The sequence below is a fragment of the Dermacentor silvarum genome, chromosome 10 (assembly GCF_013339745.2).
Source record: "Dermacentor silvarum isolate Dsil-2018 chromosome 10, BIME_Dsil_1.4, whole genome shotgun sequence".
NCBI lineage: Eukaryota > Metazoa > Arthropoda > Arachnida > Ixodida > Ixodidae > Dermacentor > Dermacentor silvarum.
Genome location: NC_051163.1, coordinates 71,662,542 through 71,674,392, shown reverse-complemented (window position 1 = coordinate 71,674,392; position 11,851 = coordinate 71,662,542). Strand labels below are relative to the sequence as shown.

Below are 11,851 nucleotides of genomic sequence, written 5' to 3'. Positions count from 1 at the left end.
TATTAGCTTCGTGATGCAGATAATTGCACCTGAAACATTTTCGTAAATGTAGTTCACATCCGATGTTGCAAGGTGCCCTCCTCCCCAATCCCTTATATATCAGTGCACAAAAAGTAAAGGAAAGTTTTCATACCAACGTTGCCAGAAGACGAGAAGATTATTATACGCCAGTCACCTTAATTCTCTTCCTATACCCTCACACTTTTCCCACAATGCGAGAAGGGGGATTTTGTACCACGCTACTTTTTAGCACCTGCAACTCAACGTTAACTGTAGGAATAGTTGTGAAACTAAGAAAATATAGCGCTTGTTGACAAATGTGTATGCCCGTTTCATTTACAAAAAATAATTGTGTTGTTTTCAAGCAAGTACTTTGCTAAGCGACGTATATGCTGTAAACCGGAACAGACAATTTCCCTACGCTAACCACATCGTGCCGAATAACATTCAGCGTGTGTGAAAAGCAGTACGTATAAAGACTGCCGAAGCTGCTTCAGATTTAGTGTTCTTGAAGGCCAGTGAAAGTACGAAGCTTGTCTTTAACTTCGTACGTTGAAACAAAGAAACCACGACCATTATTTAGTAGCTGAAAGGGGGAAATAAACAGGTACTAGACCGTATACATTGGGAGGGGAGATATTTTCAAAAATACTTAACCTGTGGCAAGTACTGAAACCCTAATGCGTGACTCGGACTACTACAAGAGACATTCCATTCGAGGTGAACTGGTTTTATTGCTCAAGCCAGTAAGCAATTTTTAGAACTACTTTTTCTGTCGGTGTTTAGTCTTTTTGGAAATGTGTACGGTCAAGACTGGACTACTAGAGGCGATGACACTGCGATTCCTGAAGGGAGAAACACAAAACGCATCGGGATTTTGACTGTAATCGTAATACCCATCTTCGGCATGTAATCAAGAGTTTTTTTTAAGAAATAGTCTTTCTTGGCCTACCTATACGCGAAAAACGTTCTGTCTGTCTGTGTTTGTCACTCGATTCAACCGACCGGCCAAACCCAAGCGAGCTACTAGCACTGGTGGCACGGGGTCATACACGTCAACATTATACAGTGCAAAAGAAACCTCGCGCCTATTTGAGGCAAGATTTGTGTACATAACCGTGATCCGCAGCATTCATTCTATTAAGTATACACATTGGACTGGTTTTTACGTCAGTAACTGAAAAATGAACGGGTTAGAAATGGTTGCAATGGAAATGGCTATGCGAAAACTAAACACCGACACAGTTATAGACACGGATGAACGCGAACTTTCAACTGACAATTTTTTTTCTTCGTTGTCAATATATACTCGCAATTACGTATGTACAACAGCGGTGATCACATGACACAGATTACAACATGCCCCGCAAGAACATCATCTCAGTTTCCTTGTAAAGAAATTGATGTATCACTTATACAGGCATCTCCTTTTGACGAAATATAAAAAGCTTCCAACAGTTCACGGGCAGTGGTATCACGGCTTTTGCCCAAAATCTTGATGCCTCGGAAATTCGGTTCGCAAATGCAATGCCAGATCTGCGCAGGCAAATGCGCATTCTTTTTAGTGTTAATCAACAGCTCATGTTCCCTTGCACGAACGTTGATGCACCGGCCAGTTTGCCCTACGTACATCTTTCCACATAATAGCGGAATTTCATAAACAACGCCAACCGCGCATTTTACGTAGGGCAGCTCGTGCTTTTTGCCGCATCCTCCAGGAATCTTCTTCCTATCAGAACATATCCTCGGGCAGAACTGACCCTCCCTGGAAGGCAGAAGTGAAGTTAAGGTCCTTACGGACCTTTACTGCTCGTATGGTCGAAATTTGGTGGACAGCCTGCCTGAGAGAAAGATGACAAGAAAAGAGGGATGTCTGAGGTTTTGCTTCTAGGAGAGGATGCTAAAATCCTAGATAACGTTGAGTGCCTGCTCAAGAAAGGGCCGAAGTATAGCCTTGAGCCCGTTGTTCCACCTCATGAGTTGTTGGCGTTCAACAGGCGTATAGCTAATAGCACCTCAGGATCAACGGTCATGTTTGTTGGTCTTATAGCCTCCAAGTGCAAATGGCATTATTGTCATAATTCTGCGCAGTCTAAGCTAGTCAAGCGGGAGATTGTGAAACCTTGGGTTCTGCACACAGGAAATCGTGGCCACATGCTGTGCAGGATAGTTTTATTGTCCATGTTTGGTCTGTGTTGGATGCCGGTTACCCTTGCACGGTAGTTACGGCAGTTGCAGAGGCTCTTCTGCGAGAGTCAAAAGCAGCCCGCTCTGCTGCAAAACCTGGCACGCTTTAAAAGGACAGGGAATTTTTTGGACATCCTCAAAGAGACAGCGCCTCCTACCATTCAGACAGTGATGATCGCGCTGCTGAGCGTCAACATTTCAAGAAAGCCTACTCGCCGATATTGCCGTAATGGGCTGGATTATGTTAATGGTGTAACATCCTCGCATATGCGCCTTTGCAAACGAACAAGACCAGGAAATTGGCTTTTTTAGACATTTTATAAACACAGCATCACCAGTTAGCAAACGCTAACTGGAAATATAAAAGCATTTATTCTCTGCCGCAAAGAAAAGTTATCATAACCGCTTAAAATATAGTAAACATTTTACCTGCACCGGTTTTGGATGAGGATAGTTTTTATATGGCATCCTGTTTGTTGTAACCTAAGCTGAACGACAGGGACACTGACAGGCATATTTGACAAACACACAGCGCTGTGTGTGTGTCAAAGTATGAGGCTGACATACTTCCATTTTTTGTCACTTATATTGATATTTTTTGTGCAGTCAAGTAGAAACATGCGGATTAATACGAGCCAAATAGTGAGCGTTGCGAATAAGTTGTTAACGGGCCCTAATTGGTATATTACAGAGTCCGACTGTGCGTGCCCTATATTGAACGTTAGGATATATTACCTATATATAACCAATATATTACCAATATATTACCAAATGTACCAATATATTACCAGAAGCGCACGTTCAAAGTAGGACGGAACTGGGAGAAGGTGGACCTAATGCAACGGTCAGATGACTGGAAAAACAGTGCGTCCACTAAGGAATAGCTGCGCGCAGGTGCATGTCATGTAAAAGTTAATTAAAAGTGAATGAGGGGAATAATAATACGGGGTGGCGCTTTTGGACCATCTGTGCTCTCAGCACCAAATTATCGAAAAAGAACAATCCTCTTACCGGGCAAGAGCAGGCCGTGGTTTTCCGTCTCCCCTACTTCTTATTAATGCTCATGTTTTAGACAGTGATTCGTTAATGCACATCACGGCAGACTGCTCGCATCGTCTAGCTGATTATGAGTGCTGCTATGTTTAGGCACGTCACCATATCATATTGCCTGCGTTCCCTCCAACCAGGCTGGACGGCGCAGGCGATGTGTCTGTCTGCCCGATATAATGGGTAGACCACAGATAGCAGCAATGCTTTCTCTTTCTATGAGACCCATTGTCACTATCTCGGCGCACTCGCATTCTTATTGAAGGAAAACACGATGCAGTATATCATGTGTGCTAGCGAAGACCGCCGAACATTCTTAAAACGTTAGTCTGAGTATCAGAGCAAGTGCGAGAACCAAATAGTCGGTAATCCATATCGCTAGCTTTTCTCTATTGATAAGTTGATTAGTTACAGTAGTTAGATAATAACAAATGAAGGTTTTCTGCTGCTGACAATTTACCCCGCATTAGAAGAAAGATAACAAATTCAATTTACTGAGCACTGCGGAAAATCTGTAATCGAAACTAAGTAGCTGGTGAGCGCCGTGAACTAAGTGTGAAAATATCTGGTGGTGCTATCTGACGTCTGGCGCCCTCTGCTACGAAAAGCGCACCGCCTCTTGGCTGATGAAAAGGAAAGCGCTAGAAAAGCCTGTAGTGCCATGCGACGCCAAGGAGCTGGTAATATTGAATTTTTTAGCATCGGTGTATTACAGAACCACCTCCATGGAAAGTTTCGCTCCCGTAATACGGGTGTTTGCATTACAAACACCTTAGAGAAGGGAGCCTTTCAACAATGAATCTGAGAAAGTAAGGAAACAAAACAAAACGCCGGCATTGTCGCTTGACCGCATTCTCAAAACGATAAGCACCACTGCGGTTTGGGCACGTGTGATCATTTACGCCTTATCCTATAACCACCAGATGGGCGCGTTTTCTTATGCACTAGATATTCCTAACAAAAAATTGAACATTTGCCTACCTTTCAGCCTTGCCAACATTGAGTCAGTAATTACTCTTATTTATAAGCAATTTAGCTTACAGTAAACATTTAGTATAGTTGACCCTTAATGAACACGAAAACAAATAATCCGCCACCCTAACACGCGTGCAAACGTTGTTTACGAAGGGCAGACGTTAAAAAGTGAAACGTCTTTCCTAATCTTTATTCCAATTGGCTTTCGTCACTGCAAGTTTAGATATTAGGCTGAAAAAAACAACTACGGTTTAGCATTATTGAAGATTCGCACAAACCTGATGGGCTAAATAAAGCTCTCCTACCAGCATATTCTAGCCACCACGTATGCTAGACATTTTAGCGAAGGTGGGCGACAAATGGCAAACAGTACTCAGAAAAGTAAACCGTTCTTAGTTCGGCACGGTCGCATAAAGAAATTGTTTTCGGATGTGTTTGATGTACGCACAATCATATGGGGTGTACAGGACATTATCTATATCAACGAATTTTTTTACATAACCTAATCAAGCTTTTTTCAGCAGCGCAAGCATATGCTCCAGCACGAAAAAAATCTTGACTGACGCGAGATGGACAATACTTTTTACGTAATAGGAAAGTGTTGTGTATTTAACGGAGCATTCAAAATAAAAGTCCTTTTATATTTTTTAAACCATTACAGATTTTTACTGGCAGAAACAGGAGCCCAAAAAGTGCCATTTCGCGATTTTCAAATGTGCGTTGCATATGCGAGTTTCTCTCCAGAATTGTGATATGCATACTTGACTTCATGGTGAATTACTGTGAGAGCGTATATAGTCTATCTCATGCACGTGTTTTATTTGGAGCGATCTTCAAAACACTATAAATTCTGTTTCCACACAGGACATTACGCATACCCCTTCCCTTTTGCTGAAATTTCCCCCAGATCATCTCTTCACGTCGGTATTCTATATATAGAGAAACATATTTTATTATTTGCCCAGACTGCAGTTGAAAGCAGTGAAAGGTGATTCGGGGTTCAGCACCCAGAGGCCTTTTTTTTAGCATCGCGTAACCGGAAGCCAGGTTCAAACATTGCTTGCGTAATTACCGTTCCATGAATTAAGGAGCAACATGAAAGCGCTGCAGAAGAAGCATGTGATTTTATGTTACATAACATTAGCGCTGAGGATGTACCAGCTTTGTAGTGCACGCAATGTCCACTGTAGCTCCGTAACCGTCGTGGTATGCTAATAGGGATGAACGAAATGACGCTCCTGTACTTGGATTTTGCAAACAGGTGGTGTGACATGAGCCATTTTAAAGCGCGACGTTTTTTTTTTGTTTCTTTAGACAAGGTGTTGAACCGAGGGAACGAATTATATGAGCAATATCATGATCAGCCTATATCTTTATGTCCACTGAAGGACGAAGGCATCACCCTGCGATCTCCAATTACCCCCGTCTTGGGCTAGCCGACTCCAGCTTGCACCTCCCTCGCTCATATCAGCTACATACTCCACAATAATGTGTGAAAGTAGGAAATGTACATAAAGAAGTAAGAATTCATTCTTCAATTGCGTATTTTAATTCCATCGTGTATGCTCTATCATGACGCAAACAAAATGAAGCTTAAGGACATAAAAAGCCAGTGACTGTGATTTAGGGAAATTCGTAAGTACGAAACAATGTTGTGCGTCACGTGCAGCGCCATTGCATTGCGCCAGCTCTGCAGTGGCAGAGCTGGCAGAGCTGGCGACAGCGTGCCGGGACAGATAGCTCACTAACTCGTGCGGAGTCTTTGAAGGCGCTGCTTTCTGATGCGGGCGGACGGTTAGTCACGTGGTATTTTTAATTTCAGCCGAGAAGAATAAACCGGCAAAAGTTACTTGGCTGCAAACGTGCCAGTATTCCCTTAGAATTTCTACAATTTCTTCACCGACCGCAAGCCATTCAGAGCAGCATTGAAAAATGTGGCTACTTGTAATTCTTAAATTGAACGGCATCAATAAAAACTTCCGCCTTCTCTAGCTGTCGATGTGTCGATTCATCAGACGTCAGCGGTAATGGCACACTCCACTGTGCTCATCAAATGAATTCGCTGTATGTATAATGAATGCAAACGCCCTGGGCAGATAGTGTACATCAAATGCGTTAAGGAGTTTTAGTTCTCGTCTTGAAGCAATTCAGTAGGAGAATAGTTTCATGTCAACAGAAGATGATTTGATTGCGTTACACAGACCACGAGAAGAGAATAGTGCACTCTACTTAAAACTGTTTGATTGTAAAAACAAATATATGCGTATTCATAAATAACGAGCACTGTTCATTTTTGATCAGTGTTTTTCTCTGTTCTGTGTGCCTGTGAAGTGCAAAAAAGCAAGGACAAGAAGCCTCTTTCCTTGTACTGCGCTATCTCGCGCGCTTGATATTTACGATTTGAATGTACACTTACATTGTGTGTCTCGTCTGTTAGTGTTAAGTTATAACACCAGAAATATTGCAACGGTAATAGACAAGGCACTTCACAGACACATGGAACAGCGACAGACACGAACGCTTCTCGTTATTTTTTATGAATATATATATATATATATATATATATATATATATATGTATATATATGTGTGTGTGTGTGTGTGTGTTTACAATCAAACTTTACGGTGTTGGGCTGCTGAGCACGAGGTCGCGGGATCGAATCCCGGCCACGGCGGCCGCATTTCGATGGGGGTGAAATGCGAAAACACCCGTGTACTTAGATTTACGTGCACGTTAAGAACCCCAGGCGGTCAAAATTTCCGGAGTCCCCCACTACGGCGTGCCTCATAATCAGAAAGTGGTTTTGGCACGTAAAACCCCATAATTTATTTTTAATTTAGACAGTGTTGGGGTATATTTGTGTTCACCCACTTTAAATGCACGTAGAGCGCTCTATTGTTCTCTTCTCGTGGTCCGTGTGTTTTCGCGCTGGTTATTTATATATATGATGCAATCAAAACTTCTGCGCTTCTACCATAATTTCACATCATTTATGTAGCATCAGAGCGAGTCGCGAGGTGACATGCACCGATTTCAAGTCGGGACAGATAGCTCACTAACTCGTGCGGAGTCTTTGAAGCGAGTCAGCCCCCGTTCTTGGAGGTTTGCGATCTGCTACAGTGCTCAAGCACATGGTTACCTTTAATGAATACTGATATCGTTCTTTTAATAAGCAGCCGATCTCATAGTCAGTTTTTCGCTAATGCACCACCCAAGCAGGCTGCCATGCCACGACCCCGTACACGAACGCAACAACGTTCGTTGCATTTTGTGGCGCATTCTTTACCCTCAGCCACTTCCTCTTCATGCTTGAACCCTTTGCATTATTTGCATCGTGCCTCAAATAAAAAAAAAACTAGATTGTGGGGTTGTACGCGCCGAAACCACGATGCGATTATGAGGCATGCCAAACTGAAGGACTCGGGATTACCTCGAATCGTCTGGAACTCTTTAAAATGCGCTCAATGCAGGATGCACGGGTGTTTTTGCATTTCACCGTCATCGAAATGCAGCCACCGTAGCCGGGGTCCGATTCCGCAACCTCGTGTTTCGCAGCTTAACTCCAATGCCATTAAGCAACCACGGCCGGCATGCCCAAAATCAACAACACCGCTGTATGAAATACCGCAATGAAGGCTATGGAATATGCGATACCACCAGTCTTTCTTTACGCTTCGCTCAATAAAAGTACAGGCGCTTATTTTCGTCTGCTTGCAGAGCAGCACAGCCAGCACTGAAGGAAGTTGTACCCACGCCATTGCGTTCAGCAGGACAAATTCATAGAAACTGAGCTACCGCAAATCAACGTAGCCACGTTTTTGTATTAAAAGATTGACTTCAAGAAAAAAAAAACTCGCTGTTCTGCAGCGCTGCTGGTTGCTTCTTCGGTCATGGAAGAAAGGCAAGCAGTGTAACACATGTCACTCTTTTCACGATATTGATGAGCGGGCTGGCCAGAAGGGGTTGAATTGGACGGCCGATGTGAGCGAGAGGAGACGCATTCGAAATTCCATGGATCGACACCATGCGCATGCTTCGTTGCAAGTTGGCTAGCGCAAGTTGGCAAGTTGCGAGTTGGCAAGCGCTCGCCGGTGCCGCAATATTGAGTTCCCGCCTGTTGCCTGTACCTATATATTGTCAATTATGTTATGGTGTTTTACTAGTGCAATTGTGAACGCACTTGCATGTAACGAGCTTGAGGTAGATTTGCATGGATATATAAAGGAACCAGAGTAAGGCCTAACCAATATACAAATCAAAGTTATACATCAAAGTTATACAAAGTTATACATATCATTGAGAAAATGTTTAGTAAGATCAAAGCAAATGTTTCAAATGATGACAATTGGTCCCGTAAAGCAAATGGCCGTGCTGAGCTCGTCTGAAACTGCAATATTTTTTTTTTTTGGAACCACGCCAATCAGCACCGGATCGCTCGTACTTAGCACACTAGTAAATGCACATGCCGTGTCCGTCGCTGCTGATTTGGTTAAATATTAAGTTTTCTTTGACGGTTCGCCGTTAGTGGATAACGGCTGGGAGACCAACGCGAAATGTGCCTTGAAATGCAACAAGAAAAGAATACCAACATGAAGACAATTTCTCACTATAGAAAGCCTCCAAATAACTTCTATAGTTATTCGCAAATAAAAAGGTAGTGACGTTTCACTTCGTGAAAGCGGGCTACGCGCAAGCGTATGAACGACGCGAACATGCACAGCGAGCACCATGGCGTCGAAGCACGAACGACAAGGAACCAAACCGGGTGGTTCTGTTTCTCTTCTCCACCTCCAGGCGCCTTCTTCCTCCGGGGCTTGCTTCCCACACGGTCACGCATAGCTCGCCGTTTTCACAGAAGAGGGGGGGGGGGGGGGAGGTCTTATACGCTCGCGCGTAAGAAAACAACACTGCTGCACGGGATCGCATTTGATGGACAAAAGAGGCACATACACGAAGCACTATGTGTTGTGCATGGGCCCATCTATGCATGTGCTCTCTGTGTTGTGTGGATTAACGTGCCGTCCATCGACACGTTTGCGGAACCCGCCACAATCTAATTCCCGCTAATATTTATCGCTCCATGGTTCTTTGCGATGCGTCGTGTTCTCAACTCTCACCTGGAATGTCTGGAGCCTTCGTAGTCGTAGGGTTAGTTGTTTCCAGCTATGCTGGAGACCCCGCAGTCGTGACGGCAGTCGATGTCGGGCCGGCACCTTGAACGCAATTGTGAAGCAATATCGATGCCTTTTCAATATAGCAAGTTATACGACGCCTTTTCAATATATTTCCAACCCGATATACGTCAAGATGAAAATTTTGTCCATTTTTCCTACACTACGGAGGCTCAGTTCATGTACTGGAGGTAGACATGCAATCCCCACGAATCGGACCGCAGCAGTTGCTAATCCTACACAGTTCCTTTGACCTCGAACACCATGATATTCCCGTTTTACCAGAAATAAGGTGTGTTCCGTCGTTAACCAGTTCTTGAAGCGCAAGCCTTAAGGCCCTATAGAAGCCGGACACAAATTTCTTAAAACAGACAAACAAATATCTTTTGTGTATCTTTCCACTATATGCCACTATCTCTACCGGAACTCTCGGTAACGTTGGAGGAGCTTTTAGCAATGCGTGAATTTACGAAATAAAATGTCTGGTAGAAATAGCCCTTGGAAACTAGTCACCTACTATGTGGCGATGCGTGCCTTTGGTAATCTGGCCGTTGGGTGTAGATTTTTGTCAGACTCAGGCCGCGCGGACCACAATACGCATCACATCGTTAAAAGTAGAGGTAGCTGTATCGCTTCCCTTCCTAAAACGCAATATGCGTTTTTTTCTGGTGGTGCACTATTCGGAAACTGTTGCAAGGTTCACGAAAAACAGATAACCTATACATAGTACTATTACAGCGCTCGTCCACTAATTTTATTATTTTTACAATATACAAATTTAGAAATCTTTCAAGAAGACAGGTCACATTCCCTTGAAATAGTCGCGTTTCTTTGAACGGCTCGTAGGTAAAAAAGAATGCGAACGCTTGCTGGATTCCCGAACTACTGAAAACATTCATTATAAAACGCCTCATTTCCGGCATTTTTTTGAAAGCAAGTTTGAAACCATGCAGTGATATTCACCAGAACACTCACCATAACACACCAGAAACGGGTTTAGATACACAACTTCCAGTACTTCCTAGACAACCAAGTTATAGTTAATACAGTTATAAGGTGTTCCCTATAGAACCGTGTTCTTGAAACTGAACCCACTGTATACTCTTAAAAGCAATCTAAAGCAAAGCACATATGAGCTCCAGTTATTCGGGCTTAATAATGCGGGAGCATTAAAAAGTTTCACTCATTCGATTTGTTTTGCAAGTTTAGGTTGTGTTATGTTAAGCTTAGGTTAGGTTAGGCACCTTGCCGACAGTAGTGCGATAGTCCTGGTATGCTCGTACCACGTGTCGCCGACCAGCGGACAAGTTCATTTAAAACTATTCACAGGGCCTCCTAATTATTGCTGCGTCAGCGACCGAATGAACAAACTCCTAAATGGCGCATCTGCACAGGAATAAAGCGCCTTCTTTGTAAAGATACACCCGCCTTCATGACACCCAGCCCGCTCTATACTCCGGAAGGCCTTCGTAAGCACAGAACGTAAGGGCGTCATCCAGCCATTTGCGCTCGTTATCGTGGCACACGTTCATGTGCAGAAACTTGTGGCAGTCTACCAAGCGACACGTAGCGTTTAAGTCGTACACCCCTCCCCTCCTTCATTCCCCCTACCTCTCAGTCAATGCCGCATAACGCCGTTTAACGAAGCTTGAAGTTTTTGACTTACGATCTGTCGTCGTGAAGATGTAGCCCAGCGCCAGGGCTCGATGCACAGCACGATGACTGTGCTGGCCACGTACTGCGAGCGGTCGCTGCATTGCCAGTTAACAACAGTAGGTTAATTTAGCTTGCAACACTTCTCGACGGAGGCTGCATTTTGCATGCATCCCCGTCGTAAATCTAGCCGCCCCCTCTCATGTACCGACGGTATTACGTTGGGCCATTAAACCAGGGAAGGAGATCTCAACAGTTTAGGACGCTGGGAAGCTGCGACCACCGTTCGTAAACATTGGCGATGATTATTGATGGATTAAGGGACATACCTGTAGTGCTGCACTGCCGATCCGGGCAGCATTGCATGTGTTGCGTGCGTTGGAAAATGTGGCCCGACTATTACTAACTGAATGAACAAGCGTGGTGTGAGCGCGCGCAAACAAACAGGAATAGATCACACTGAACGACTGCAGACAACGACTGTCAAAACGCTGGCAGCGAGCGTATATACGCCGCAGCGGGCGAAGGTACGTACGGTCTATCGCTTCAACGGAAACTGAGCGGCGAATGCACGGCGCATAAACGTCAGAGCCGTGTGGAGATACGAGACGGTGCGGACGAGCGACGAGCGTGGTTGTTGGCAGCGTAGAAGCGCGCGTCCCCGCACGCTTCCGCTCGGGCATACGGCGCGCGGCGAAGATTTTATCTATAGGGAACCTCACGGCGACGGCGACGGCGACGGCAGAAATCCGGTAGAAGTGTCCATATAATTGCTATCGCAATAAAATCTGCAGACTTCAGTGACCCCTTCGGTAGAG

General features: G+C 44.3%; 1 long non-coding RNA gene across 2 annotated transcripts in view; it reads right to left on the bottom strand.

The window, feature by feature from the left end:
* Positions 1 to 9,083: 9,083 nt before the first annotated feature.
* LOC125940639 (uncharacterized) overlaps positions 9,084 to 11,851 on the bottom strand; it is a 50,698-nt gene continuing 47,930 nt past the window's right edge. For both annotated transcript variants that reach the window (XR_007463837.1, XR_007463835.1), the window contains exon 7: positions 9,084 to 9,422. This is a non-coding gene — a long non-coding RNA (uncharacterized LOC125940639). The remainder of the gene's footprint in view (positions 9,423 to 11,851) is intronic.